Source organism: Podarcis raffonei, chromosome 6 (assembly GCF_027172205.1).
Source record: "Podarcis raffonei isolate rPodRaf1 chromosome 6, rPodRaf1.pri, whole genome shotgun sequence".
Taxonomy (NCBI): domain Eukaryota; kingdom Metazoa; phylum Chordata; class Lepidosauria; order Squamata; family Lacertidae; genus Podarcis; species Podarcis raffonei.
The window spans coordinates 39,072,569-39,079,011 of record NC_070607.1 but is presented as its reverse complement, the minus strand read 5'-3'; positions in this window follow the sequence as shown (position 1 = coordinate 39,079,011).

The window sequence follows — 6,443 nt, the reverse complement described above, 5'->3', positions numbered from 1 at the left end:
ATAGAGAGACCAGTTAGAATAAGTGAACCTCCTTTCTTTCTAGGATGAGTATCATACATTCATATGCCCAACATACATTTAAAACCCTCTTATACCACTTTAATAGTCATGGCTTTCCACAAAGAATGCTTGGAAATATAGCGCTGGGAATTGTAGCTATGTGAGAAGTCTCCTAACAACTCTCTGACAGCTCCTAACAACAACTCTAACAGACTACGGTTCCCAGGATCCTTGGGGGGAAGCCATGATTGTTAAAGTGGAATAGGAGCACTGTAAATGTGTGGTGTGGATGTGACCCAAATCTGTGTTCAGCCAGAGAAGGCTTAAGACACTCACAGAATATCTGATCAGTGAAAGTAAAACCACACTGCAGGTAAGCTATGCAATAGGTAAGTTACTCCAGGTGGGGTATTTATTTCAACACTTATCCATTCCAATTCTTCTTAATACATTCCCATCCATAATTGTGACACTTGTTCTTGTTTTCATTCATCAATACTATTCATATATTCTCATTATGTCAGGCTGACCTCAGCCTACTTGCAGAGATCTGTTTAATGTACTCCCTATAGAATGGACTTAGATAATTGAGGTCAGAGGCCTGTTTACTCAGGTTCAGCCAAAGAAGCAACGTAGGGTTCAACTGCATGAGCCAAGATTTACTTGAATGGTGTAACATAGGTAGGGATGCCAGAAAATTCCAATGAATGTTGCCGGTGTTTGTTTATTCATCCTATGTCCGGAACAGCAGTGAATCCAACAATATGACCCTTATTCACTGTTGTTGTTGCTTTCAGTCAGCAAACAATACAAAATTGAATACCTCCCCCCCCCCTTAATTGCATGGGGTTTCCATTGCATGTAATTTTGCCATAGCAGACAGAGAGACAAATAATATTGGTTTTGACAGAAGACAAACCGTAGCAGAAGGGAAACAGTGTTGCATGAGATGCCTACAGGGCATTCCTAAACTGAGCTAGGCCATAAATCGTCAGAGAGATATGTTTAGGTAGCATGAAGTACACCCAGAAGCTGCTAGGGCTGACAGAAGTTGGAGTCAAATGACATCTGGGGCGGGGGCAAAGGCTTTACTTATATACCTGGTTTAGGTACAGGAGTGATTCTTATCTTATCCTTTTCTTTTTCCATACCGCAGACTCCTTCACAATAATCAAATTATAATCCTGTGATGTTTCCAGGATGTGTGTAGTGGGGTGGGGAGTCATACCAGACACTAACTGTGTTTTGTATCCCTCCAAAGATGTTTTCTTCCTTCACAAATTCCAGCCAAGGTACATTAACTTCTTAAACTATTATTTACTTCCCTTTATATCAGACACTCTCCTTAAACCATTGTAAACATGGATTGTGACTAATCTTGAAAGATCTGAGAGCACAATGCAAATTGCTATCATAGCTTAGCCTATACAGCGCTTAACATTTCATAATCTATTTCTCTGGAAATAAACCACCTCTGGAGATGCAAACAGAAGATTCAGGACAGCTCTCATAACTGTACTTGAGTTGTAAACCTAATACTGTGAGTCTTGGAATATCTTTTAAGAGGTGTCAGAGGATAGCCATAATAGAATCATGTCTAGATTAGGGAAAGAAGACATAAGCTTGAAAGGACCACATCCTGTGCAGCTCACCCTACCAATCAATGTAAACGTAAAGGGCTTTGTCATGACTGAGGTTGCCTGCATCATTACATTCCCATTGCTATCTCTGAAACATTTTTAAACTTGTTGTATCATACAGATTACCCACAGGTTGTCGGAGCAAAGCCAAACAGTCTTTAAACGAGGTTTATGATACTCTAAGGAGGACATCCAAACTGGACCTGAAAAGTCTGTTTTGACCGGAATGATCACATTTGTCAAGGTAGCTTTCTGAATTTCCTCTCAAACTAACTTATATTTTGTGTGAAAAGTCTTTTGGGAAAGCACAGCACACATCAAGCACACCAACTCTAGGGGGGTGAGGTGTTTTCGATATTTGTTAGAAGGGGGCCGGGCCTTCTCAGTGTTGAGGGGACCCATCACATCCCGCACACGAATGACGCCGCATGTGCCACAGCTTCAGGTCTTATGAAGGCCCTTTCCTAAGTCATCCTAGGTCCCGTGCCACCTGTGAAAGGGAGATCCAGTCCAAACGTATTTGTATTCCCATATAATACACAACAGTCCATAAAAGCAGAGCCAATGCAAACAGTCTACATAAACAATGGTGCAATGTACAAGCATGGATTGATCAGCAGCTAGTCATGGTCAAGGTATCCTTACAGGTCACCTCTGAGCTATGGCTGCCTCCCAATGCCTCCCCAATCCTAGACAGCTGCTATTGTAAGTCATCTCAGCAAACACTGAACCACAGCGCTGTCCATTGCAAACTAATTATCTCCCCATTTCTGCCTATTTTCTTTGCCTGCTGCTTCACTTGACTTCCAGTTCCCTTCTCCAAGACCATTTATATTGACAACCTGTTGGCTAGCCCAGGAGACCAGCTCCATCCACTTCAGCTGACTACAGCTCACCTCATTCACATACAGAGAAATCCCTGTCCATTCCAAACCAGCCTCTTTCTCTGCCTAGTCTTCTTATTGGTTAAACGTCAGGAATGAGTGGAAAACTTTTATAATGTTATGTGCCTCATAAAACAAATTGAGCTTAAATCCTTGTGATTTTAACCACTTTTATGTTCTATCATATGGCATTAGGCCCATTTATAACAACAACAACAACAACAACAACAACAACAACAACAACAACAACAACAACAACAACAGATATAAATGGTTTAAGGGGTGCCCAAACTTTTTTCAAAGAGAGCTAGATTTGATGAAGTGAACATGGTGAGCTTTTTTTAGGATTTTACCTCAGGACATATACTGCCACGGGGGCTGGATTAAATCAACCAGCGGGTCAGCTTAGGCCCCTGAAACGGACTTTGGACATGCCTGGTTAAGATTTCCAAAGTGGTGGACTATTTGTTGCAGCAAAAAACAAGCGACTTAAGTATTTGTTAGGATATATGTGAGGTCATCTCCTCTACATAGATAGAAGAATCCATTTTATGTAATCCATTTGCACTTTACCACCCCCTTGGAAAATATCTTAATGATTCAATACGTTAATAACAACAAACACCTTTTTCCTAAATCTGATTTTTTAGCTTTCTGTGTTTTATTCATGCTTGTTTTATTTTTTGTGAGAGTCCCTGAGTCCTGGTTCTGGGAGAAAGGTGGAAATATAAATTAATATATTATTATTATAATGATGATTGTTATAATTCTACATGAGGATCTGATCTGGTATATTTTTGTTTATATGGATGCCTAAAACCAGCGATGCAGCTCACTAGAGGAATGATTATTCAACAAACCAAAGGCTGCAAAATTGAAATATTTGTATTTATACAATGGCATATTTTTCCCTAGCCTGGATTTGAAGACTTATTTGTCACAGTTTGCTATTCTATGGAATAGTCAAGTCTTCTGTGGGATAGCTGTGGTATGATCCTAATTTTTTTATATTCTGTATCTTCTTTTTATATTCTGTATCTTTTTTCCAAAAAATAAAATTCTATATGCTCCAACTTGCCAGTCCCTGCCTTTTGCAAACCAATGTCCCTGTTTCGTCTTTATCTTTACGTTTTAGGGAAGAACAAAAAGAAAGTGGGGGGGGGAGTGGCATCTTCTCCATGTCTTCAGAAGACTTTCCTCTTTCAATCCTGGCCGACTGAGCTGCAACATCACGGTCAGCCGGGATAAATAGTTCGAGGGTGGACCTGAGTGAAGTCTGCTTCATCCAGGTCCGCTCCCCAAACCCCACCCCCTAGGCTGCTGCAGATTGGCCAGTTTGAATCTAAGGTTTTGCCGGAACCCGTGAGCCACAACTGCTGTTCACCTCAGAGCCCAGTAAGCAGCCATTCCATGTCTTCTGAAAACTTTCCTTTTTCAACAAGACCTTTGACTGGAGATCTGCATCCCACTCTGATCTTTATTGGAACTATTTTAACCGTTTTTACATGTGGAATTGTTTTTAGCTGTTTTTACACTTGCTTTATGGTTGTGATTAACTGTATATTTTGTATTGACCTTCAATGGGACCTTGCAGTGAAGAGAAGAGTGGGTAAAATAAAGTAAAAAATAGGCTCTGTAAGCAAGTGTCTGATTAGACAGAGGCCTGAGTGACATTTACTGCCTTTTTGACAAAGGAAACCTTTTTTAAAATCTAACACAGCCATGAGAAAAATGAATGAAACAATTTAACTAGTTAAAATCGAAAGTTAGCAGCCTTAACTAAATTAAGAGTTAAATATTTCGACTTTCAACTAGTTAAAAGATAAGTTTAAAAAGATCAAGGCTGCAGCCCTCATCCCATTTAACTGGAAGTAAGCTCTATTAAATTCAATGGGATTTATGTCTGAATAGACGTGGTTAGGATTGCACTGTAGCTAGTTAAAAGTTAAGTGGATATGTGACAAATGTGAGAAATATATTTAATTGCCTATTTTCAGCTAGGCACCTAAGGGACAAGAATACACATGCATATTAATATTGAATACTCACCAATTCAGTATACTTTTTAGGTCAAGTCTACACACCATACATTTAGGGCACCTGGCTTCCCCAAAGGTAACATCATGGGAACTGTAGTTTGTTAAGGGTGCTGGGAATTGTAGCTCAGTGAGGGGTAAACTACAGTTCCCATAATTCTTATGGGAAAGCCATGTGCTTTAAATGTATGGTACGGACATGACCCAAGACAGACTAAACACACACAACTTTCACCAGCAGATTAATCCACTAAATCAGATGTGGAAAACTTCCAACTCATGGGCCCAGTTAGATCTGGCATTGATCCCAGTTTAGCTGTTTTCCCCTAGCCACGCCCACCTCCCCCACCCCATACATCAGCTTTAGTTAATGAGTGGTGGGATCAATTTGAATTGGCGAATAAATGGTAAAGATTGTAATCATCCTGATAATAAGCATCTTTAAGGCACCATCAGTCCATGGGAGCAGATGAGTGTCTGTCCACCAGATAATTCACACCAAATAACCACATTCAATGAGACCTTCATTCCAACAATAACAACTAGTTACTGCTTTACACGCTTCTTTTACTATACCAATAAATTTTCTAAAGAGCAAATGCAAGGAGATCAAGGTGGAATCTATACACATAATTAAAAACGCTATGAAAATGCTTTTTAAAAAAAACTTTTGAAAAATACATTGAATTTTGCATAGCTCACTGTCGCGATCTATTGTCACATTTGTATAATGCACTTTAGAACACATTTAAAATGTTTTATTTGCAACTGTATAGGTGAGTCCCAAATCAGTGCCTTATCAGTACCAGAGGACTTTAGTGTCCTCTGCTATTAAGTTGTGTGTAGTCAGCCACACAATGGAGGAAGCCCTTGGCTCTCTTACACCAGCGAAGAGGATACATGATGCACACTTCTGCCAGCAGGAGGCAGTCTTCCAATGAGTATTTTTCAGCTTTCCTTAGCTTGGGGGAAAGTAACCTCTGTAGAACTCCTGTGCATCACAAGGCTTGGAGAAGAATGCCATTGAGCACTTTCCCATAAATGTGTCTAGTTAATACTGTGTTTTGCAGCATGCAGCCACCAAGTCTTTAGGACTGCTATTTTGAAAGGCTTCATTACCTGATTATTATTTTTTTTTACTTTCCAGTTTTTAAATATTCCTGTCTAACCTTGGCTTGGAGCGGGACCAAAAGCAAGTTGCCCTCAAAGTATTTAGCAAGTAGACAGTATTATTATTATTATTATTATTATTATTATTATTATTATTATTTAAAGAACAGCATGAAATCCTATTTAGACAACACATCATAGGCCTAGTTCTCACTGACTAAATGAATCTGGACTGTACCACTTCAGACTGCAGATGGAGGTTCACATGACTGCCTAGTCCTCCATCCCAAAATAAAACAAATCCTTCCATGTAGCAAAGTAGACTTCAAGATAAAGGTTCTGGTTTTCCTTTCCCCTAACATGCTAGTATTTTGTATAGAAGAGTGTTCATTCACATCACATATGACAACCCCTCTGTTGTTTGAAGTGGTAGATCCCACCTGGTGAAAGGGTCATCGCAATGGAGGGCACCAAGTGGAGAGCCATTTGCTGCTAGCCCACTAAGATTAACTGTGCGAAACATTGCCAGGGAAGAGTAGCCCCACTTTCCAGTTCATTCCAAACCATCCTTTCCTATTCCAAAAAACAGCGACCAGCCAAGGCAATGTCACACATTATGTAACACAAATCTACATTTGCCACCAAGGGTGTGCCCCACAGCCTGCCCCACCTCTCTGATGAATGCATTTTCAAATTCTTGTCCATTGTATTCAGGCTTTACATTTTTATGTGTACACTTAAAAAAACACAACTTAGGTTAAGACCTAAAAATA